General features: G+C 44.3%; 1 protein-coding gene and 1 non-coding gene across 2 annotated transcripts in view; one reads left to right on the top strand and one right to left on the bottom strand.

Annotated features, from left to right (window-relative positions):
- Window positions 1-25,522, bottom strand: part of LOC139578744 (phosphatidylinositol 3-kinase regulatory subunit gamma) — a 306,191-nt gene that overhangs the window by 48,810 nt on the left and 231,859 nt on the right. The window lies entirely within an intron of this gene.
- Window positions 3,741-3,795, top strand: LOC139579882 (U7 small nuclear RNA). Its single transcript, XR_011675892.1, has one exon. It is a non-coding gene; the product is annotated as a U7 small nuclear RNA (small nuclear RNA).

Here is a 25,522-nt window from a genome sequence, read left to right as displayed (position 1 = left end):
GTCAATCAGGACTTTCACCCTCCCCCTTCTCCCTCCTGTCCACCGTTCCTACCTCCCTCCCTCCCCCCCATTTCAATAAACACCCATTGTTTGCTGGAGATGGATCCTGCCACCCTACTCCTCCCTCCTCAGGCATAGCTTTCTGTCATGTCAGTCTGAGCTAAGCTGCGGAACAGGGTTAGCGACCGCAGAACTGCTACTCATCAACGCCAACACCTGAACCCATGCAGAATAGCCAAGCGCTAACGCTAACAGATTAGCATCCTTCCATGACTGGCTCAGGCTCTGCACGGCTGGGAGAGGAGCTGTGGATGTGTGTGTGTGTGCGTGTGTGTGTGTGTGTGTGCGTGAGTGGCCTAGGGGGGGTCTAGCGGTCTAGGCCGTTGCTTCCAGTGCGCATGTACCACTGCAGCATGGGTTCCAATCTGTGTGTAAACTGCGTGTGAATGGGCCCCTTTTATCCTGTGACCTAGCAGAGAGACTATACAGCAGAAACTAGGTGTGTAATCCTTTTAGGGCCTGCAACAGTGGAATGACTGGGATGGGAGCTGGAGCATAAACCTGACTGAGTCTGGGCTGGATTAGAGGAACACTGACAGAGAGAGACACTCGAGCCCTAGCAAACCAAACTCTCTCTCTTTTCTCATTCACTTACTTACTGTACATACTGTCAATGTCATGGTAGGGCTCTGCAGCTACCAACTTGTGTATGAAATATAACTGTATCATGCTGTATCTTATATTGGTGAGCTGTTTTTTGAACAGGTGGTCAGGACAATAGAGTTAATAAGAATATAACAATAATAATGATAATAAAAATAACAAAAACAAAAATAATAATAATTATAATAATATTATTAGGAGATTGTACAGGGCTTGGAGTTGTGTGTTAGAGCTGCTTACCTCGCTTCCCTGTATACTACCTGACCATCCTCATCAGCTGCACGTACAGGGCCATCATGACGCAAGCCGTGTGTTTATGTTTGTGTGTGCGTTTTTGTGTGTGTTTTTGATACGGTGAATGTTTGTTTGTATGTGTATGTGTGTGTGTGTGTTTGTGTGTGTGTGTGTGTGTGTGTGTATGTGTGTTAGTTAGATATGGAGGGTGATACAGTGAGAATTTTTAGAGTGAGAATATGAGTGTGTGTATGAGAATGTGTTTGTGCGTTTCTGTCTGGGTGAGGGTGGTGTAATCTGAATTTGCATTTATGCTTGCTTGCTTTGGATGCAATTCAAATAATTTGTAACCTCAAGGGAGAGACCCACGTGAAGAAATACTACAGTTTACTATAAAGTGGCTTCCGAAAGTATTCAACCCCCTTGGCATTTTTCCTATTTTGTTGCCTTACAACCTGGAATTAAAATATCTTTTTTGGTGGTTTGAATCACTCAATTTACAGAACATACCTACCACTTTGAAGATGCAAAATATTTGTTTTATTGTGAAACAAACAAGAAATAAGAAATAATAACAGAAAACTTGAGTGTGCATAAATATTCACCCCCCCAAACTCAATACTTTGTAGAGCCACAAGTTGAATGTGTTCCGCTGGTGTACAGCAATCTTTAAGTCATACCACATATTTTCAATTGGATTGAGGTCTGGGCTTTGACTAGGCCATTCCAAGACACTTAAATGTTTCCCCTTAAACCACTTGACTGTTGCTTTAGCAGTGTGCTTAGGGTCATTGTCCTGCTGGAAGGTGAACCTCTGTCCCAGTCTCAAATCTCTGGAAGACAAACAGGTTTCCTCAAGAATTTCCCTGTATTTAGCGCCATCCATCATTCCTTCATTTCTGACCAGTTTCCCAGTCCCTGCCGATGAAAAACATCCCCACAGCATGATGCTGCCACCACCATGCTTCACTGTGGGGATGGTGTTCTCGGGGTGATGAGAGGTGTTGGGTTTGCGCCAGATATAGCGTTTCCTTGATGGCCAAAAAGCTCAATTTTAGTCTCATCTGACCAGAGTACCTTCTTCCATATGTTTGGGGAGTCTCCCACATGCCTTTTGGCGAACACCAAATGTGTCTGCTTCTTTTCTTATTTAAGCAATGGCTTTTTTCTGGCCATTCTTCCATAAAGCACAGCTCTGTGGAGTGTACTGCTTAAAGTGGTCCTATGGACAGATACTCCAATCTCCACTGTTGAGCTTTGCAGCTCCTTCAGGGTTATCTTTGGTCTCTTTGTTGCCTCTCTGATTAATGCCCTCCTTGCCTGGTCCGTGAGTTTTGGTGGGCAGCCCTCTCTTGGCAGGTTTGTTGTGTTGCCATATCCTTTCCATTTTTTAATAATGGATTTAATGGTGCTCCGTGGATGTTCAAAGTTTCAGATATTTTTTTTTAACCCAATCCTGATCTGTACTTCTCCACAACTTTGTCCCTGACCTGTTTGGAGAGCTCCTTGGTCTTCATGGTGCCGCTTGCTTGGTGGTGCCCCTAAAAAAATTTATTTCACCAATTTGGACGATTTTGTGTATGTCCATTACATGAAATCCAAATAAAAATTACAGATTGTAATGCAGCAAAATACTTTTGCAAGGCACTGTACTTTTGCAAGGCACTGTAGAATACTACAATACTTACTATAGAATTCTGTAGTAAACTGTTGTATACTATACAACACAATGTGGTAACGACTGATAATGTAAAGTACTTACTGTATAATTGTGTAGTGTACTGTAGAATACTACAGAAAATACTACAGCATTATTCGCATAAAAAACATTGTAGTAACTTCTGCAATAATTTCTGCAAAAACACAACAGTCTGCAACAAGTATAGACCATACAATGTGTTCCCTACAGGTTATAGTTCAGAGCAGAAGCTCTGCACTATCGGTTCCAACCCCAGTCCTACCTACAGGTTATAGTTCAGAGCAGAAGCTCTGCACCATCGGTTCCAACCCCAGTCCTACCTACAGGTTATAGTTCAGAGCAGAAGCTCTGCACTATCGGTTCCAACCCCAGTCCTACCTACAGGTTATAGTTCAGAGCAGAAGCTCTGCACCATCGGTTCCAACCCCAGTCCTACCTACAGGTTATAGTTCAGAGCAGAAGCTCTACACTATCGGTTCCAACCCCAGTCCTACCTACAGGTTATAGTTCAGAGCAGAAGCTCTGCACTATCGGTTCCAACCCCAGTCCTACCTACAGGTTATAGTTCAGAGCAGAAGCTCTGCACCATCGGTTCCAACCCCAGTCCTACCTACAGGTTATAGTTCAGAGCAGAAGCTCTGCACTATCGGTTCCAACCCCAGTCCTACCTACAGGTTATAGTTCAGAGCAGAAGCTCTACACTATCGGTTCCAACCCCAGTCCTACCTACAGGTTATAGTTCAGAGCAGAAGCTCTACACTATCGGTTCCAACCCCAGTCCTACCTACAGGTTATAGTTCAGAGCAGAAGCTCTGCACTATCGGTTCCAACCCCAGTCCTACCTACAGGTTATAGTTCAGAGCAGAAGCTCTGCACCATCGGTTCCAACCCCAGTCCTACCTACAGGTTATAGTTCAGAGCAGAAGCTCTGCACTATCGGTTCCAACCCCAGTCCTACCTACAGGTTATAGTTCAGAGCAGAAGCTCTGCACCATCGGTTCCAACCCCAGTCCTACCTACAGGTTATAGTTCAGAGCAGAAGCTCTGCACTATCGGTTCCAACCCCAGTCCTACCTACAGGTTATAGTTCAGAGCAGAAGCTCTGCACTATCGGTTCCAACCCCAGTCCTACCTACAGGTTATGGAACATTTGTTCTTTTAGTATTTCTCCAGTAGGTTTCTTCAATAAGAAAGCCTCCACTACTATGTCAAAGATATTTAAACAAAAACACAATAGTAAATACTACAGTAATGTTTGCCAAACCACTACAGTAAATACTACAAAAGTATACACCTCACACACATGGTTATGGGCTTAAAAAAAGAAGACACCTGAACCATTTCAGATATAGAGTTGAAATGTATTCAACTTTGAGTTTGCATCCCAATATTAAACATTATATACATCACAGAAGACTGAAATATACCAACACTGTTTGACATAGAAACACAAACATTTCGTCATGTTTTTTGGTATAGTGTATATTAATAACATTCCACTTATGAGACCACTAGATCATTTGACTACAGGAAAGGGCTACACACTATTATTGCACACAGACTGAGTCCATGCAACCTATTATGTGACTTGTTAAGCAAATGTTTACTCCTGAACTTATTTAGGCTTGCCATAACACAGGGGTTTAATACTTATTGACTCAAGACATTTCCACTCAAGCCATGCATGCCTGTAAACATTTTGAAAACATAATTCCACTTTGAAATTATGGGGTATTGTGTGTAGGCCACTAAAAAAATCTCTATTTAATAAATTTTAAATTCAGGCTGTATCACAACAAAATGTTGAAAAGTAAAGTGGTGTGAATAATTTCTGAATGCACTGTACTACAGTCCACATTACACTAGAGTAAATACTACAGTATACTACAATCTGCAAAAACACAAAGTTAATTACTATAGTATATACTACAGTTTTATTTTATTTCAGTATGTATACTATAGTTAGCTATAAATACAACAGTATTCTACAGTATACTACAGTATTCACTGTAGTGTTTTTGTAGACTTTAGGGATGGGAGGGGAGGGAGGACGGGAGAGGGGGGGGGGGGGTGGGGGTGGGACACAGCTTGTGTTAATGTAACAAAGTGTATGCAGAAGAGCTGAGTTGAGTTTGCACTGTAACTCGATTTGAATCAGTCTTATGAGATTCAATTTGATTTATTTTCGGTTGGAGTCAGCTCAATTCAGGTTTGTCTGTTCGTCTGCATTGGTCATTATAGACTGTATCGTGACACTGCTAATAGAGGCCCATGTGACAGCAGTGGTTGAGTAACCAGGTCGTTCTTGATTTGCGGTGGCATTTGTGTCCATGAAAAACACTATAAAATGACAAATAGTTACACATTATACATGTTTTTGTTTATATTGAACTGTCTATTAATGATAAAACATCCTTTAAACTGCAAAACATAAAGTTTATGCATTGTTTAAAGTACTTATGCTAAGCAAATTGGCTTGTCCCAGTAGTTATGTCTAGAGTTGTAGTGACATGTTTTGGGGATTTAGCAATATCTATCTATTATTTTGAATTCTGGAAAGTTACAAGTATTTCATATGTTGTATAAATCAATAAAAACAAAAAAGGCTATTAAAATACATCTTTTTTTAAACTTGTTTAATGTCTGTCCATCAGTTGTATGTCATTAGTGTTTCCGCATTGAAAATGACACATTACAAAGATATTCAAGGACCTTGAGCATTCCCTCCATTGGCAAGCTGTTATCGGGGGAGGGGTCTGTACTAAAGAAAAGTATTAGCTCATCACACCCTTTTAGTATGTCATAACCTCGAGGATTCCATTGATAATTTGGTACGGTGCATTCGGAAAGTATTCAGACCCTTTAACCTTTTCCACATTTTGTTACGTTACAGCCTTATTCTAAAATGGATGAAATTGTTTGTTTTCCTTATCAATCTACACACAATACCCCATAATGACAAAGCAAAAACAGGGTTAAGAAATGTTTGCACATTTTTACAAATAAAAAACAGAAATATCACATTTACATAAGTATTCAGACCCTTTACTCAGTACTTTGTTGAAGCACCTTTGGCAGCGACTACATCCTCAAGTCTTCTTGTGTATGACACTACAACCTGTATTTGGGGAGTTTCTCCCATTCTTCTCTGCAGATCCTCTTAGGCTCTGTCAGAATGGATGGGGAGCGTTGCTACACAGCTATTTTCAGGTCTCTCTAGAGATGATCGATCGGGTTCAAGTCCGGGCTCTGGCTGGGCCACTCTAGGACATTCAGAGACTTGTCTTGAAGCCACTCCTGTGCTGTCTTGGCTGTGTGCTTAGTGTCGTTGTCCTGTTGGAAGGTGAACCTTCGCCCCAGTCTGATGTCCCGAGCACTCTGGAGCAGGTTTTCATCAAGGATCTCTCTGTACTTAGTCTCCCAGGCCCTGCTGCTGAAATACATACCCACAGCATGATGCTGCCACCACCATGCTTCACCGTTGGGATGGTGCCAGGTTTCATCTTGATGTGACCCTTGGCATTCAGGCCAAAGAGTTCAATCTTGTTTCTATCAGACTAGAGATATTTTTCTCTCAAGCAAAGGGTCTGAATACTTATGTCAATAAGGTATTTTTGTTCTTTATATTTAATGAATTTGCAAGATTTTCTATAAACCTGTTTTTGTCATTATGGGGTATTTTGAGTAGATTGATGAGGTGGAAAAAACTATTTAATACATTTTACAAAAAGGCTATAATGTAATAAAATATGGAAAAAGTAAAGGGGTCTGAATAGTTTCCAAATGCACTGTATGTCTAAATCCAAAGTGCCACTTGGTGTTACTCAATTTAAATTAAGGGAAATAACATTGTGAGAACATTTTTTACCATTTCACTTTAGTAAATGATTAAAGACCTTAGATTTGAGCATCTGTGGCCTACATTTAAACGATTACTCAATAACCAAAAATGTCTCATTGGTGTTATCCCAATGGTCAAAAATATTTTAAGTCATTAAGCTGCCATATCAGTTGATTTAGAATATAAGGATGACCCCAAATACATTTCAATAAAATAATTGTACAACTTAGTGAAAAAGTGGAAAAATTAGAAGATACATTTTTAGTGGAAAACCCCAGTTTTTCAGATGCCATTCGACAGCCCATCTCCATGTCAACTGTAAACCACACTAACCAAACATACTGAAGAGGAGGCGCATCACAAGGTTGGTTTGAGATAGATCCATATGCCTGCCTGAAGAGTAGGAGATGAGATGAGACGGGGGAGCTTGTTTGACAGCAGTCCTGTCCATACAGTAAATTCTAAACTTGTTGAGAGGTTTATACTCACAATGCTGCCAGTGAATGGGCAGAGCCCACTCAAAACACACACAGTGGATACTGAGGCTGACAGCGACTGATAGTGTCACAGCTGAGCCCAGTTTCTTTTCAATAGAGCGGGGGTGGCAGTTGGGCTGCTGGTTGTGTTCAAGCAAAACAGAGGGTCATTTGGTGAGACAACTAGCCAAACACTAGCCGGTGGCTAGCTGGTGGCCTTACAGACTGTATAGGGGGAGAGGGTTGAGGGTGGAGAGGGTGGGGTGGTGGTGGTGTCCATGGTAGAAGATGTATGCATTTGGTGGCAGGTGTACAAACAGACTAACCCAGGAGACCAGGAGAAGGTGGCCTAAGGGCTGGGCCCAGTGTTTGGTGTTTGTCACACACAGACCAGGCTGTGGTGAAGCGGGATGTGGGGTAACCATGAAGGCAGGTGCGCACACACACACACAGCCTCAGACACTCAACTCACACATACACAGGCCTAAACGAAACACCCACAAATCCCACAAAACAAAATGAAGCACGTTGGGTTGGGCCAAACGCAACCGGATCGGGGGAAGGATCTGAGGGAGTCCAACACTTGGATGAGGAAATTAGGGATTTGACAGAGGAGGGAAGCGAGAGAGAGGAGGTGAGAGGAAAAGAGAAGAGAGGAAAGACAGGCGGGCGTCCTCCTCACCTTCTCACCTCCTCACCATGCCAAGTGCAGAGCCCAAATATTGTCAGCCGGTGATTGTCATGCAAATAATCCCCGGTCTCACGGTAATTGACCGTTAATTAACATAAAGACATTTAGCAAGATCTGGGCTATGCAGACAAATCCAGATGTTCTGGTATTGACTGAAACTTGGATCTCTAGGAACATTCTGGACTCGGATATTAATATTTCAGAGCAGACAAACATGGTAGAGGTGGTGGAGTGGCCATTTTTTAATCAAAATAATTTATATTTTTCTTTACTGAGATCTATTTCCCTTGCCCAAAATGTTTAGCTACTATCTAAGCCTTTGTCTACCATCCTCCCTCAGCTAACATTTGTGCACTTGTGGAGTTAACTAGTTTGTTGTCTTATTTGACTAAATCTGAAGTTATTATCATGGGTGATGTAAATTATGATTTGGAAATGTAGGCTTCAGACATTCTTAAAAAACATGTGTAATGATCTAAACCCAACCCAGCTGGTGGCTAAGCCTACACGGCCCAACCCTAGAGATCCTTCAGTCATCGCTGATTGATCTTACTTTAACGAATACACCAGAGAAATATATTCCTACTGGTGTCTTTGCTCAAGACATTAGTGATCATTGCCCAGTTGTTTGTGTTAGATATGTGAGAATCCAAAAATCTAAGCGTGGTGTCTTCACAAAGAAAGAGGAACTGTAAAAACTTCAGCAAACAGGCTTTTTTACATGACCTTTAATTTTAGTGACATTGATTGTATTTCAGCTATCGCTGAACCTGAATTAGCTTTGAGCCTCTTTGCAGATCTATTCAATACTATTGTGGATAATCATGCTCCCTTAAAAAATGAAGGGTTAAGCCTCCCGTGTGGCGCAGCGGTCTATGGCACTGCCTCGCAGTGTTGCGGCGTCACTACAGCCTGGGGTTTGAGCCCAGGCTGTGTCATAAGCGACAGTGACTTGGAGTCCCATAGGGCGGCGCACAATTGGCCCAGCGTCGTCTGGGTTTAGCCAGTGGGGCTTTACCTGGCTCATTGCGCTCTAGTGACTCCTTGTGGAGGGCCGGACGCCTGCAGGCTGACTTCGGTCTTCAGTTGAACAGTGTTTCCTCCGACACATTGTTGCAGCTGGCTTCCGGGTTAAGCGAGCGGGTGTTAAGAAGCGTGGCTTGGCGGATCATGTTTCGGAGGACGCATGACTCGACCTTCGCCTCTCCCGAGCCTGTTGGGGAGTTGCAGCATTGAGACAAGATCGTAATTACGAAGTTGGGGTGAAAAAGGAGGTAAAAAATATAAAATAATTAAGGGTTACAGGTAAATCGAATGCCTGGTACTCTCCGTAATTATCAGAAGGAATTCATAAAATAGAGGATGCTTGGGTCAAGTCCACGAACACATGGTTAGGCCCGGACTGGCAAGCTTTTAACCAACTAAGGAATCATTGTGTAAAACAAATCAGAAAGGCTAAATCTGATATGTAACTGCTCTTTCAGATTGTAATGGGAACCCGGCTAAATTATACTGAACACAAATATGAACGCAACATGTAAAGTGTTGGTCCCATGTCTCATGAGCTGAAACTAAAGATCCCAGAATTTTTCCAATCATACAAAAAGCTTTCTTTAAATTTTGTGCACAAATTAGTTTACATCCCTCTTAGTGAGCATTTCTTCTTTACCAAGGTAATCCATCCACCTGACAGGTGTAGCATATCAAGAAGATGATTAATCAGCATGATCATTACACAGGTGCACATTGTGCTGAGGACAATAAAAGGCCACTCTAAAATGTGCAGTTTTGTCACACAACACCATGCCACAGGAGCGTGCAATTGGCATGCTGACTGCAGGAATGTCCAACAGAGCTATTGCCAGAGAATTGAATGTACATTTTTCTACCATAAGCCGCCTCCAATCGGCCTCACAACCGGAGACCACGTGTAACCACACCAGCACAGGACTGTAATAATCTGTAATAAAGCCCTTGTGTAGGGAAAAACTAATTCAAATTGTCTGGGGCTGGCTCCCAAGTGGGTGGGGCTGGAATGTGAAATCAATAGATTAAGGCCTAATGAATTTATTTAAATTGACAGATTTCCTTCTATGAACTGTAACTCAGTAACATCTTTGAAATTGTTTCATGTTGCGTTTAATTTTTTTTCAGTTTAATTAAGTTAAGACACTGGTCTCATTGATGCATTCAATCATCATTTTATTTCACCGGGCTATCTCTTTGAAAGAACTTCTAAGCCTATTCACAATTATATTGGGCTGGATGCTGATAGGGAAAACTTGCTGAATGATCAGAGAAATGATAGTCAAAGCTTTTCTTTTAGGCTATTTACAAAAAAATAATACCTGGATAGTTTGCTAGCATTAGACCACAATAAATCCACATGGGCCGACAAATTGTATCCTGGTCTGCGAAAGTGTGCAGCGCCCAACATTGTTGACTCAATAACCCACATTTTTTATTTAACACTGTTATCAGGAAATATTCCAAAAGTATGGAAATCAGCTCTTGTGCTACCACTCCATAAGGGCGGGGATAGTAGTGATCTTAATAATTATCGCCCAATTTCAAGGCTTCCTTGTCTAGCTAAGATTCTTGAATCCTTGGTGAATGTACAACTTTGCTCTTTTTTAAATCAGAGAAATGTATTTTGAATGTAAATCAATCAGAGTTTAGGCCTGGGCATTGCACTATTACAGCAACCACTTTAGTTGTTAATGATCTGGTCAATGCTTTAGACACTCAAATTAAATGTGCTTCTTTGTTTGTGGACCTGTCAAAAGCTTTTGATACTGTTGATCATGCTCTTTTACTGAAAAAGTTGTCCTCGATAGGCCTGAGCTCTGACGCCTGTTCTTGGTTTTAATGATTATCTTAGTGACAGAACTAAGGCCATCGTGATTGATGGGGTAAAGTCTGAATTTCTTGAAGTACATAAAGGTGTACCACAGGGGTCGATTTTGGGACCTGTTCTCTTCACTATTTATATAAACACCATTGGTCAATCTGTTAAAAATGGTAAACTTAATCTATATGCGGATGATACTATTACGTATCCTATTGCCCCGACTGTTGATCTGGCTGTGTAAAAACTACAGTCAGATTTTATAGCTTTGAAAAGCATGAGCTCTGCTCTGTTTCTTGCACAGGCTGTTCACACTTCATCAGTCTTTCATTCACAATTTGACAAGCACTTGATAATTATTCAGACTATTCTTAATTTAATCTGGTCTTTACATATAGCCTACTAATATTTGTGTGGGACAGTGGAGGCTGGTGGGAGGAGCTATAGGAGGACAGGCTCATAGTAATGGCTGGAATGGAATAAATGGAACAGTATCAAACACACCAAGCATGTGGAAACCACATGTTTGACTCTGTTCCATGTATTCCATTCCAACAATTACACAGAGCCTGTCTTCAATATAGCTCCCCCCACCAGCCTCCACTGGTGTAGAATTATTTATAATTTTTTATTAGAATGGCCCACAAAAAACATGTCATCCGTAGCCTGCACTCGAATAGCGAGGTTACATGCGGTTACGTTTTGAATATGCATGCATAGGCGGTGCATCCATAGGGCTAGGGGAAGCTTTCCCTAAAGTAAATATAAATAAATTGCCAAAATTATACAGCCTAATTAGAGTACTCCTGTCTATACAGAAATAAATAAAATCATTCAAAATAGGCTACTAAAGCATGATTTTGCCACAGAGGATCATTAGCTTCTTTAAAAAAAAATAAGTTGGGGATTGTTTTAAATCGCATTGCCTACAATCGGAAAGAAAGGCAGCGTGTGCAATTTGGGAAGTTATTGTTGATGCGTGACTGTCTGTGAAAAGTAGAGGTCCAAGCCATGCATATTGCAATATTTCAAAATACAATTGAGGGAAAACATCGTATGGAAAGCAAATGGTTATTGCTGTAAAGAGAAGACAATGAAAAGACAAATTTGTCATTCAGTTATCAAAATTCTATCTATGGGATCCTCTTTTTAATAGAGGCCATAAAAACTGTTTTCTCACGCAATTGCATAGCCTATAGAAATGTTCCACAACATGAGCTCTCATAATTTTGGGGGGGATTTTCGATTGCATTTGCATTGATGTAACAGTGATTAGAGGGACAGTAGAGTTAGCAAGTTTGGTAAGCTACTAATGACCATCAGTGGCATCAGAGCGCAGTTTTGGAGAAGTGTAGTTACCATGACTAAACGGTTACGTAGAATTTGACTGCAGTCATGACCCGTGACCGCTGGTTTGGCGGTAATACCGTCACCGTAACAGCCCTAGGTGTGAGGGAGAGAGAGCAGATACAGGCTAGAGGTAGGGTGGAAGGCCTTGTGTACCAGATACCTTGATCGTACCCAACACATCACCTCAGTTATTGCCTTACTGTACAGTGCCAGCATCACCCTCTCCAACCCCCATCGCACAGAGCTTAGAGTTCAGACTGAAGGAATCACAATCCAGCTACAGGGGCCATTTTGTAAGAGACAAAACTATAGTAGCATCTTACAAAGAAATATCTTCTATCTTTATGAAAAAGGTTTCTGTGAAAAATTCAAGAACATTGCTTATGGCGTACCAAAATATGAAATGTACAGAAATTGGGTCAATACGACACTTTCTTAATTTCAAAATTTCAAACTGCGGCATTCCTTCCACAGCAAGGCAATAATAAGGAGGCTGAAGTTCTGAAGTGCATGAAGAAAACTGTCAACATGTTAGAGGCACATCTGTTGGATCTATTTCTACATCTGTGGTGGGGTCAGGGAGAGAGATGAAGGTCAGAGGTGCAGCTGGCATCTGGCATTGAGAAGGGGTCTGAGGAGCACACAGAAAGGATAGGAAGCCTTCAACACAAGGTGTGTGAGTGCATATTAATTTGTCAAATCAAATCAAATTGTATTTGTCACATGCACCGAATACAATAGGTGTAGACGATACCGTGTAATGCTCACTTACGAGCCCTTTCCCAACAATGTAGAGTTAAAAAGTAAGAAAAAAAAAAAAAAAAAAAAAAAAAAAAGGAAATAGTAACACAATAAAATGACAATAACGAGGCTATATAGAAGGAGTACCGGTGCCTAGGCAATGTGCAGGGGTACGAGGTAGTTAATAATTAAGGTAATTGAGGTAATATGTACATGTAGGTAGAGGTAAACATGACGAGGCAATAAGGATACATTATAAATAGAGTAGCAGCAGCGTATGTGAAGAGTGTGAAAGAGTGTAAAAGTGTGTCTATGTGTGAGTGTGGCATCAATATGCATGTGTGTGTGTTTATGTGTGAGCATATGTAGTGTGTGTCTGTCAGTGTTGTGTTCGAGACCACCTAAAGCGAGACCGATTCAAGACCAAGACCGGAGCATATTGAGTCCGAGTCAAGACCAAGACCGGAGGGGGGGGCGAGACTGAGTCAAGAGCGAGACCAGAAAAATGTGAGTCCAATTCAAGACCATGATTGCAATTTTGTCAAATCATAATAAGAGTTCAAAATGTCCAGTATTTCTGTGTTCATTCTTCAGATCAACATCTAGATTCTTTAGACATTCAAAATAGTGAAAAAATGCATAATGAGGGAAAATGTGCCTTCTATGCCTTCAGAGACAGACTAAGGATTTATAAAACAATGATTATAATAATATAATAATAATAATAATGATAATGATATTATTTTCAATGATGCGCTTCAGTTTTTGTTGGAAAGGAAAAGGTTAACACTGAGGAGAAAAAAAAGATCCAATCAGAATTTTTCTTTGCTGGTCTCTGAGGAGTAAATCTAGCTAGCTAAGTCAGCCATTGGCTAGGCCATCAGAAGCTAGTCGAAGGCATCTGTCTTCAACTTTATTAGGGCAACATTTTGGAGTGACAGTGGAATCAACCAATCGTATTTTGACTTAATGGGTGGGACCATCTTCTTGAAGGCAGACAGGTTACTACACAATAGCGAGCAGTAGTTTTCCCATGGTCTAGCAAGCTAGCTTTTGTTGCCGGCTAGTTTGCAGTGGCTGCAGCAGGTTTTATCAAAGAGGATGTTGTTGCTAATTTGTTAGCTTCTCCCTTTTCAAGAATAACTTTCAACAAGAAGTTAAGTTGATGATCATCATCTGGTGAGTGGAACTGTGTTTTTTTATTGCAGAGCGTTTGCTGTTGTTAGCCTACTCACTACTGTAAGTTGCTATGTATAAGAGCGTCTGCTAAAATGTAACCTTAAAAGATATGCTAACTGGATAACAGTCATTCAAGTTCTTGCTAGCTAACCAAATGACGTGCATCTCTAGCTGTGTATAGCCATCAAAAAATTATATGAGGAAGAAAAAGTTAGTCACTAATCCACTCCTCCAATGGTTAGCTTAGCTAATGTTAGGCTCCGTGTTTTTAGCTCGCTACATAAATAGATACACTAGCCTATTAGCCACCTTATGACTGACTTGCTAGTTTGATTGTATTGACATTCCCAGCCTTAGTTACATTCATCCATTTTTGTCCAAAATATTGAGTCATTGAAACTGAAACAGTGCATCCCGAAAGGAGGCAGCAAACAATGTACCAGGCCAGCTGTGATTTACAACCTGATAGCAATTTTTTGGGACTACCAAGAAATGCCATAATCTATCTGCATTATTAAAGCTCATCTACACCCCCTAAAAAATTGTTATTAGTGAATTATAATAATCATGCATTGAAGTGCATCCATCTATTCTGCCAACAATGCCTTAGTGTACGTCATTGAACGTTGAGTCAAATATAAACTATTTGTAAAACCTCTTAAAAAGTTGGTTTTGTAGCACATTTTTGACTGATATTATTGTCTGTTTTTTTCCATATCTGCAAAGTAGTTAAAAACGCTGTCAGTTCTTTATGTGCTAAACGTAAAATGTTGTTTTTTTTGCATTGGGAAGTAATAGTTGTACATTTCGATTGGGAAATGCTTATTGGTTGTGTTGTTGTATTCTTATGATTGGGACCTACTGGCTTATTATGTCCAAGTTTATAGACTGCTTGTCCTTTAACATCATGCTGTGTGTGATTGCTGTCTTTCCATCGGCCCTATGCAGTGGTGTAGTGGTGCCTGGAGAAGTCGGTATACTCAAATTTTGCCAAAAAGTTCCCAAATGGCCAGCCCAGTGAAAAATCCTGTTCTCCTATGTTTTTTGTTTTCCTATAGATTTTTCTGGTTATCACTCTCAAAATAACTCTTACATTTATTTGAATTTTTTTTAAATGTTGATGGTCTAAGTCCAACAAAGCATAAACCACATCAATCTCATTGGGTGGGCCTGTCAGGGCCTGCCTCCCCAGTGGTTGGGATTCTGTCCACCCAGGCCCATCCATGTCTGTGCCCCTGATGCAAGCAGCGCATTATGACAATTGGGCTTCACAAATAGCCTACTAACCACACTTTGGACCCATTGTTGCATACCCATTGCATACTCACTGTTGCCTTAGTTAGCACTGATAGATATCACACGTTGAAATGTCTTTGCTGCCCTACTGGCTACCGTTGTCATTCTTCTGTGAGCTGCTCCATGCCAAAACCAGTTGAGAGCTGCACACTCTTGCTGCCTGCAGATGATATTCCTATGAAACTAGGCTGTGCGCAGCGCGCATGTGAATATATTTCATGTGCTTTGCGATTGTGTAGGCTACTTTGTGCATGATTTCTTTATTGTATATAATAATTAATAAGTAGTATACCTCCACTACACTACTTTGATATGCATCAGTAGGTATTAAGAAATGAGTATACGCAATGCCCACTGGGGGAAAAAAGTGGGTATACGGCTTATACAGTGGTTGCTCAACTAAAAGTTTTGCGATTATGCTGCGGGATTTAGAGGTAATATGTGGTTTAGTACTATTTTAGAACTATTTTAACACCGTTTCGCGCTGCTCTGAGACAAGCATGTGGACTAGTCTTGATAAATCAATGAGATTTTTATTTTGACATAATCTCCATTTGGGTATTGGTTAGACTACAACTAAGATGTAGAAATGTTATGCTCTTAGTGTAACCTTTATTTAACTAGGCAAGTTAGTTAAGAACAAATTCTTCTTTACAAGGACAGCCTACTCCTTCCTTCCCATCTGGGAATTCAACCCCGGTCTCCTGCGTGCCCGCACGACACGGGGATGCTTTAGCTAAATAGCCCAGTACTGTAGCCTACTCCCGTTGTACAGCGTCATATTTTCCGTTACATCCTAACGGAAACCCAGAGGGTTTTTCATTTTTCTTGGAATACAAACACTATAATATTAATCAAATTAATTAAGCAATTTTTTTTAACATTTCTTAAATCTCTAGTACAGCCACTATTGAAGGCTATAAAATGCTTCTCTGGTGGTCAAACTATCACTAACTAGCAATGGTACCAGTGGATGGCACTTAAATAACGTACCTGCGTACAGTGCGAAAGTATTCACCCCACTTGGCATTTTTCCTATTCTGTTGCCTTACAACCTGGAAATAAAATACAAATAATTTCTTTTTGGAGGGTTTGTATCATTTGATTTACACAACATGCCTACCACTTTGAAGATGCAAAATATGTTTTCTTGTGAAACAAACAAGAAATAAGACAAACAGAACTTGAGCGTGCATAACTATTAACCCCCCCAAAGTCAATACTTGGTAGAGCCACCTTTTTCAGAAATTACAGCTGCAAGTGTCTTGGGGTATGTCTTTATAAGCTTGGCACATCAAGCCACTGGGATTTTTGCCCATTCTTCAAGGCAAAACTGCTCCAGCTCGTTCAAGTTGGATGTGTTCCGCTGGTGTTCAGCAATCTTTATGTCATACCTCAGATTCTGAAATGTTTTCCCTTAAACCACTCGAGTGTTGCTTTAGCAGTATGCTTATGGTTATTGTTCTGAACCTTCATCCCAGTCTCAAATCTCTGGAAGACTGAAACAGGTTTCCCTCGAGAATTTCCCTGTATTTATAGCGCCATCCATCATTCCTTCAATTCTGATCAGTTTCCCAGTCCCTGCCGATGAAAAACATCCCCAGACTTGGCACTCCAGAGCCTTCCTCTGACACCGCCTGGTATAGAGGTCCTGGATAGCATGGAGCTCGGCTCCAGTGATGTACTGGGACGTACGCACTACCCACTGTAGCACCTTACGGTTGGATACCATACAGTTGCCATGCCAAGCGGTGATGAAGCCAGTCAAGATGATCTCAATGGTGCAGCTGTATAACTTTTTGAGGATCTGAGGGCCCATGCCAAATCTGTTCAGCCTCCTGAGGGAGAAAAGGCATTGTCGTGCCCTCTTCACGACTGTGTTTTTTGGACCATGTAAGCTCCTTTGTCTTGCTGATATTGAGCAAGAGGTTGTTGTTCTGGCACCATACTGCCAGGTCTCTGATCTCCGCCCTATAGGCTCTCATTGTCGTTGGTGATCAGGCCTACCACCACCGTCTGCAAACTTAATGACGTTGTTGGAGTTGTGTGTGGCCACGCAGTCATGGTTGAACAAGGAGTACAGGAGAGGACTAAGCACCCACCCCTGAGGTGCCCCCTGTTGAGGGTCAGCGTAGCGGATGTGTTGTTGCCTAACCTCACCACCTGGGGGGCGGCCCGTCAGGAAGTCCTGGATCCAGTTGCAGAGGGAGGTTTTCAGTCCCAGGGTCCTTAGCTTAATGATGAGCTTGGATGGCACTATGGTGTTGAACGCTGAGCTGTAGTCAATGAACAGTCCAGGTGGGAAAGGGCAGTGTGGAGCGCATGCCCATTTGTGTGTGTGTGTGTTACAAAATGTATACGTGTTCAAATACGTGAATTCTTTTTGAGTAAAGATCACAGACTGTTTTACTGCCACGTTGTGGTTTTGCCTGCCTGTTAGCCAGCACCCTAGTCCTGGACTGGAAGGGGTTAACCCCATGTCACGTTCCTGACCTATTTCTGTTAGTTTTTGTGTGTTAGTTGGTCAGGACGTGAGGTTGGGTGGGCATTCTATGTTTTCTGTTTCTGTGTTGGTTTTGGGTTGCCTGGTATGGCTCTTAATTAGAGGCAGGTGTTTGGCGTTCCTCTAATTAAGAGTCATATTTAGGTAGGCGTTGTCACAGTGTTCGTTGTGGGTGATTGTCTCCTGTGTTTGTGTATGTCGTTGCGCCACACGGGACTGGTTTCGGTTTGTTTCATTTCGATGTAGTCTGTTTCCTGTCCGTGAGTTTTACGTTTCAGTTAAGTAAGTTCATGTTCAGGTTTTGTCGTCTACGTCGTTTTCTTGTTTTTTGTAGTTTTGACAGTGTTTTGTTTTGTTTCGTGTTGCCGTCGTATTTATAATAAAGATGGCTTATTTCCCTGAGCCTGCGTTTTGGTCTGAAGATCCTTCTCTCCTCACCTCTTCCGAGGATGAGGAGAGCGTCAGCCGTTACAGAATCACCCACCTCGCTAAGACCAAGCGGCAAAGGGAAACTAAACGGAGTAAGGGACAGGAGAAAAACAAGGATTTCTGGACATGGGAGCAGATAATGAATGGAGAAGGTCCCTGGGCTAAGGCAGGAGAAAATCGCCGTTCCCAGGAAGAGAGGGAGGCAGCTAAAGCCCAGGAGCGGTGGTTTGAGGAGGCAGCAAGGAGACGTGGCTGGAAGCCCGAAAAGCCATGGGAACAGGTGGAGGCATTGAGGAGAGCAGAGGCTACCTGGGAGAGGAACCGGAGCTATGAGGGAACGCGTCTGGCACGGAAGCCAAAAAAGCCCGTGAGTAATTCCCAAAAATTTCTTGGGGGGGGGCTAGGAGATAGTGGGCCAAGGGCAGGTAGGAGACCTGCGCCCACTTCCCAGGCTTACCGTGGAGAGCGGGAGTACGGGCAGGCGCCGTGTTACGCAGTAGAGCGCACGGTGTCTCCTGTACGAGTGCATAGCCCAGTGCGGGTTATTCCACCTCCCCGCACTGGTAGGGCTAGATTGAGTATTGAGCCAGGTGTCATGAGGCCGGCTCAACGCGTCTGGTCTCCAGTGCGTCTCCTCGGGCCGGCATACATGGCACCTGCCTTACGCATGGTTTCCCCGGTTCGCCTACATAGCCCGGTGCGGGTTATTCCACCTCCCCGCACTGGTCGGGCAACCGGGAGTATTCAACCAGGTAAGGTTGGGCAAGCTCAATGCTCAAGAGTGCCAGTACGCCTCCACGGTCCGGTATTTCCGGCGCCACCTCCCCGCCCCAGCCTAGTACCTACAGTGCCTACACTACGCACTAGGCTACCAGTGCGTATCCTGAGCCCTGTTCCTCCTCCACGCACTCTCCCTGTAGTGCGTGTATCTAGCCCGGTGTCTCCAGTTCCGGGCCCACGCACTAAGCTACCTGTGCGTCTCCAGAGCCCTGAACCCACTGTATCTTCTCCCCCTACTAATCCTGATGTGCTTGTCCTCAGCCCGGCGTCACCAGTGCCGGTACCACGCATCAGGGATAGAGTAGGCTTTGAGAATACAGTGTGCCCTGTCCCTGCTCCCCGCACTAGTAGGGAGGTGCTTATCATTAGCACGGTGCCTCCAGTTCCGGCACCACGCACCAGGTCTACAGTGCGCCGTATCCGGCCAGAGCCATCCGTCTCACCAGCGCCATCTGAGCCATCCGTCTCCCCAGCGCCATCTGAGCCATCCGTCTCCCCAGCGCCATCTGAGCCATCCGTCTCCCCAGCGCCATCTGAGCCATCCGTCTCCCCAGCGCCATCTGAGCCATCCGTCTCCCCAGCGCCATCTGAGCCATCCGTCTGCCAGGAGCCTGCAAAGCCGCCCGTCTGCCATGAGCCTGCAAAGCCGCCCGTCTGCCATGAGCCTACAGAGCCATCCGCCAGACAGGAGCCGCTAGAGCCGTCAGCCAGACAGGAGCCGCTAGAGCCGCCCGCCAGACAGGATCTGCCAGAGCCGCCAACTAGACAGGATCTGCCAGAGCCGCCAACCAGACAGGATCTGCCAGAGCCGCCAACCAGACAGGATCTGCCAGAGCCGCCAACCAGACAGGATCTGCCAGAGCCGCCAACCAGACAGGATCTGCCAGAGCCGCCAACCAGACAGGATCTGCCAGAGCCGCCAACCAGACAGGATCTGCCAGAGCCGCCAACCAGACAGGATCTGCCAGAGCCGTCAGAGAGCCATGAGCAGCCAGAGCCGTCAGAGAGCCATGAGCAGCCAGAGCCGTCAGAGAGCCATGAGCAGCCAGAGCCGTCAGAGAGCCATGAGCAGCCAGAGCCGTCAGAGAGCCATGAGCAGCCAGAGCCGTCAGCCTGCCATGAGCGTCGAGAGCCGTCAGCCTGCCATGAGCGTCGAGAGCCGTCAGTCTGCCATGAGCGTCGAGAGCCGTCAGTCTGCCATGAGCGTCGAGAGCCGTCAGCCTGCCATGAGCGTCGAGAGCCGTCAGCCTGCCATGAGCGTCGAGAGCCGTCAGCCTGCCATGAGCGTCGAGAGCCGTCAGCCTGCCATGAGCGTCGAGAGCCGTCAGCCAGCCATGAGCATCGAGAGTCGTCAGTCAGCCATGAGCTGCCCTTCAGCCTGAAAAGGCTAGATACCCAGAACTGCCCATCAGTCCAGAGCTGTCTCTCTGTCCGGAGCTGCCTTTCAGTCCGGAGTTGCCCCTCTATCCTGATCTCCCTCTCTATCTTTATCTACCTCTATAGTCTTATCTATCCCTCTGTCTTGGTTTATCTCTCTGTCCCGGTATTGTCATTATTAGATTTGTTATTAGGAGGATTTTGTGGGGGAAGTAAGAGGGTGGACATTCTTGAAGGGAGGGGGCTAGGATGGATTATGGTGGGGTGGGAACCGCGCCCGGAGCCTGAGCCACCACCGTGGTTAGATGCCCACCCAGACCCTCCCCTAGACTTTGTGCTGGTGCGTCCGGAGTTCGCACCTTGTGGGGGGGGTACTGTCACGTTCCTGACCTATTTCTGTTAGTTTTTGTGTGTTAGTTGGTCAGGACGTGAGGTTGGGTGGGCATTCTATGTTTTCTGTTTCTGTGTTGGTTTTGGGTTGCCTGGTATGGCTCTTAATTAGAGGCAGGTGTTTGGCGTTCCTCTAATTAAGAGTCATATTTAGGTAGGCGTTGTCACAGTGTTCGTTGTGGGTGATTGTCTCCTGTGTTTGTGTATGTCGTTGCGCCACACGGGACTGGTTTCGGTTTGTTTCATTTCGATGTAGTCTGTTTCCTGTCCGTGAGTTTTACGTTTCAGTTAAGTAAGTTCATGTTCAGGTTTTGTCGTCTACGTCGTTTTCTTGTTTTTTGTAGTTTTGACAGTGTTTTGTTTTGTTTCGTGTTGCCGTCGTATTTATAATAAAGATGGCTTATTTCCCTGAGCCTGCGTTTTGGTCTGAAGATCCTTCTCTCCTCACCTCTTCCGAGGATGAGGAGAGCGTCAGCCGTTACACCCCATGTGGTCTCTTTGGGCGTCAACTCAACAATAAACCATAAAGGTGCGTCTAATGTGCCAATATGATGCATGGTTAAATAACCTAAAATTACTTTAGTTTCACGTGAAAGTGCTGGCCATGTGAGAGTTTTAGTTAGAACACACTCCTCGCCTTTACTGTTAGGCCTGTGTGCGTGTGTACATGAGTGTGTGTGTGTGTGTGTCAGAGCTCTCAGCTGGTGAGGGCAGACTGTGATCCGCTTGTGATCTCTCCTTGTTTTAGAAGAGAAGAAGAAGAGAGGGGGGAAAATGAAAATAAAGAAAAGAACGGATGGCTTATCTATCTGTGTGAAAACAGCTACAAGGCACTGAACTCCATTGTTTCCCACCCTGTCTACCTCCTATACCCATCCACCTCTGCCCTCCCGGCTAATGCACCCATTAATTGAGCTGAGGCACACATTATGGCAGCATAAACCAATCTAAAGTAGTTAAAATAGGATTGCGTTGGTGTGCAGATGTGTTCATAAATACACTAACTGACTAATAGGATAGCTGGCCAGTTGAAAAGAAGCAAAAAACCTGACTGTGGGAAAAACTAATCGAATCAAAGTTTTGAAAAATTAGGCCAGAGGAAAAGAAGGACTAGGGTGTGTTTGTGTGTGTGTGTGTGTGTGTGTGTGTGTCAGAGCCAGCATACTGTATATATGCACGTGACTTGACATTACATTGAATTAGATTTCAGTCATTTAGCTAGCAGACACTCTTCTCCAGAGTGGACTGAGTGAGTGAATTATCACCTCTCTAACAGCCTCGTGATGCTGCAGAATAGAACACAGTCATGCTGGCCGCTGGCTAAGGCTGTCGGTCGGCGGCAGCAACAGTAGCTGGCGGTGATGGTAGGTTAGGTTAGGTTAATGGCGGTCGGTGGAGGGTTACAGAAGTGTGTGTGTGTGTGTGTGGTGGGCTGATAACCGACACCCTGGCTCGCTACTGTGGCACTGACCACCGTGTTCCCGACTTTGTCACTGAGTAGCCAATCATTAGGGCTGCTGTTGAATTATTCAGAGGCTGGACCGGCCCACGTCACTTAGCCGGCCTAATGAAGATGAATGCAGCCGTTAGGGGGGGACAGGGACAGATATGTTTAGCCTCTCAGATGGCAGAGAAAAAAATAGATGAGACAGACCAGCCTGTCGGTAGACCTACATAATGAAGACCACAAAGGAAGGAAGGGTTGACCTTTTTGGAAGCAAAATGGACCTCGATGTGGGTCCAATGAGCCATTGATGTTAAGCTGAGTCATAGCCCTCAAGTGGACAAATCACATGACATATTATGGTAATAAAGTTGTTAAGACACAACCAACTGTGTGATAGCAGCACACAGTGTGAGTCAAAGCAGTAACACTCACACATACATGTGCAAGGTCTTGACAGGCAGCGATGTAAAAAAAGAAAGGCTCATTGTTTTTTAATGCAGCTGCCACACTTAGATATGGACGAGCATTCAACACTGTGCCCTGTCCTGAAAGAGTAAAGTCCAGACCCCGGGAGGGCGCGGCCTAGATTCCACCCAGGGAGAGATAGGGATGAGCTCAGACCTGGGTTCAAATTATATTTGTTTTACTTTCAAAAATATTTTTAGCATTTGATTGAGTCTGCCTAGACTGGTCATTGGTTCTATTTTTTACCAAGCAAGCTCAATTAAGCGTAACTAAAGTATTTAAAAGAAAACAAATACTGTTGAAACTGTGTGGACTAGAGAGATGAGCTAGAGGGATGAACGGACACAGCGAGGGAGAGATTAGTGTGTCACTCAGCCGAGCTAAAAGACCCTGCTCCATCACACAGAGTGACATCAGGTCACCACCTCAACCTGCCACCGCTGGCCTAAGTCCCGGTCAGGCCGTGCCTTCCCAGACAATCAGACTAAAGGGCCATACAGTGTATGTCACCATGGAGATGGAGCAGATACAGTATTTAGCAGAATGGAACAACCTTCTGCCCACATTCCACTCTTTCCTCTATCTATGTATATCTTCCCATTCCGCTATCTCTTTCTGAAATCTGTGAATTGGTATCAGCTTTGAAGCACTCAAAGGATATAGGGCACCCAGTCCTCCTCTTTCTACCTCTCAGACCTGTAGCACTCCACTCTGGCTAAGTAATCGGTGGCGTCGACGTCATAGAAAGACTACAGAGGCATCTGTAAGTGCTGGAACGGTTCTTATACAAGGCCAATAGCTTGGCAGTGACTGGCTGCCCCGACTGCAAAACACTTGACACTGGCCCATAGATACTGCACAGCATATCGGCTTAAGTCACTGAGGACATTGGCCATAATATAAACCAACTGTAACCATGTCGTCGTCAGTGTAACAGTACATGTACACTTACAAACAACCATTGCACAGAAAAAGCTAGAAGACACTGAAGAAAGTTTTGGTATAATACAGAGATGACAAAAGCAGGATAGATACAGTTTGACTTAAAGGGTAAGGGAGGTATGTGTATGAGAGAGAGAGAGAGAGAGAGAGAGAGAGAGAGAAAGAGAAAGAGAGAGAGAGCGAGAGAGAGAGCGAGAGAGAGAGAGAGAGAGAGAGAGAGAGAGAGAGAGAGAGAGAGAGAGAGAGAGAGAGAGAGAGAGAGAGAGAGAGAGAGAGAGAGAGAGAGAGAGAGAGAGAGAGAGAGAGAACAGAATAAGCTCAGTAGCTCTCTCCTCTAGGTTTGTGTGTCTAATAGGATTAATGGGATAGAATATGAGAGTATTACTCAGGCTTTAGAGGGAGAGGGGCTGATACACTGAGATTTACCCAGCTGGAAGCAGACCCAAGGATGGCTCGGCCCAACTCGCAGGGCATGAGCGCGCACACACACAAGGATGCATGCATGCAAACACACACACACTTGCATGTTAGTATGTAGTCTCACATACAGTACACTACTCTCCCTTAGCGTTTGCTTCAACACCTCTAGGTTGCCTGTATTAGTTTAAAAGTGAGGGCAAAGGGACCCTGAGGGTTAGTCTCTTTCCTTCCCCTCTCTCTCTGTGTCTCTCTCTCTCTGTGTCTCTCTCTCTGTGTCTCTCTCTCTCTGTGTGTCTCTCTCTGTGTGTCTCTCTCTGTGTGTCTCTCTCTCTGTGTCTCTCTCTCTCTGTGTCTCTCTCTCTGTGTGTCTCTCTCTGTGTGTCTCTCTCTGTGTGTCTCTCTCTGTCTCTCTCTCTCTCTCTCTCTCTCTCTCTCTCTCTATCCCTCTGTGTCTCTATCCCTCTGTGTCTCTATCCCTCTGTGTCTCTATCCCTCTGTGTCTCTCTCTCTGTGTCTCTATCCCTCTGTGTCTCTCTCTCTGTGTCTCTATCCCTCTGTGTTTCTCTATCCCTCTCTCTCTCTCTCTGTGTCTCTATCCCTCTCTCTCTCTCTCTCTGTGTCTCTATCCCTCTCTCTCTGTGTCTCTATCCCTCTCTCTCTGTGTCTCTATCCCTCTCTCTCTGTGTCTCTATCCCTCTCTATCCCTCTGTGTGTCTCTATCCCTCTGTGTGTCTCTATCCCTCTGTGTGTCTCTATCCCTCTCTGTGTCTCTATCCCTCTCTCTCTGTGTCTCTATCCCTCTCTCTCTGTGTCTCTATCCCTCTCTCTCTCTCTCTCTATCTCTCTATCTCTCTATCTCTCTATCTCTCTATCTCTCTATCTCTCTATCTCTCTCTCTATCCCTCTGTGTCTCTATCCCTCTCTATCTCTCTGTGTGTCTCTATCCCTCTGTGTGTCTCTATCCCTCTGTGTTTCTCTATCCCTCTCTCTCTCTCTCTGTTTCTCTATCCCTCTCTCTCTGTGTCTCTATCCCTCTCTCTCTGTGTCTCTATCCCTCTCTCTCTCTGTGTCTCTCTCTCTCTCTCTCTCTCTCTCTCTCTCTCTCTCTCTCTCTCTCTCTCTCTCTCTCTGTGTCTCTATCTCTGTGTCTCTATGCGTCCACACTCAAAAGCCTCTTCACAATCAGTGGACCTGTGCCACTGCAGGGGCCTCACACAGCACAGCACGAGAAAGTGTTTAAGGCAGCTTCACACATGAACGGACCGTTTCACAAAATGCCCCCTCAGAGTGCCCGAATCAGTGTTTTTGACGAAGAGATGTGTTAATCAACACACACACACACACACACACACACACACACACACACACACACACACACACACACACACACACACACACACACACACACACACACACACACACACACACACACACACAGTGCCTCCAGGCCCGGGGTGGCAGGGGGGGCTTATCAGAGGGAGCAGCTGTTTCCTGCTCAGACCCAGTGGGCAGCGAGTACATGAATCCACAGTCCAAGCGGCAACACCAGACGTGTGGCCTCTGGGAAGGGTGTGTGGATGTGTGTGTATGCACATGTCTGTTTGTGTCTGCCTATGTGTGTGACAGACCTTGGAGCAGACATGTAGAGGTGCTTATAAGAGGGCATCTATATATACAAACACACACCAGCTTGCAGAAATACAGACCTATATACCTATGAAACAAACCTTGTGTGTGTGTTCGTACATGTC

This window comes from Salvelinus alpinus, chromosome 6 (assembly GCF_045679555.1).
Source record: "Salvelinus alpinus chromosome 6, SLU_Salpinus.1, whole genome shotgun sequence".
In the NCBI taxonomy this organism is placed as follows: Eukaryota; Metazoa; Chordata; class Actinopteri; order Salmoniformes; family Salmonidae; genus Salvelinus; species Salvelinus alpinus.
This window is presented reverse-complemented; position numbering and strand designations above follow the sequence as displayed.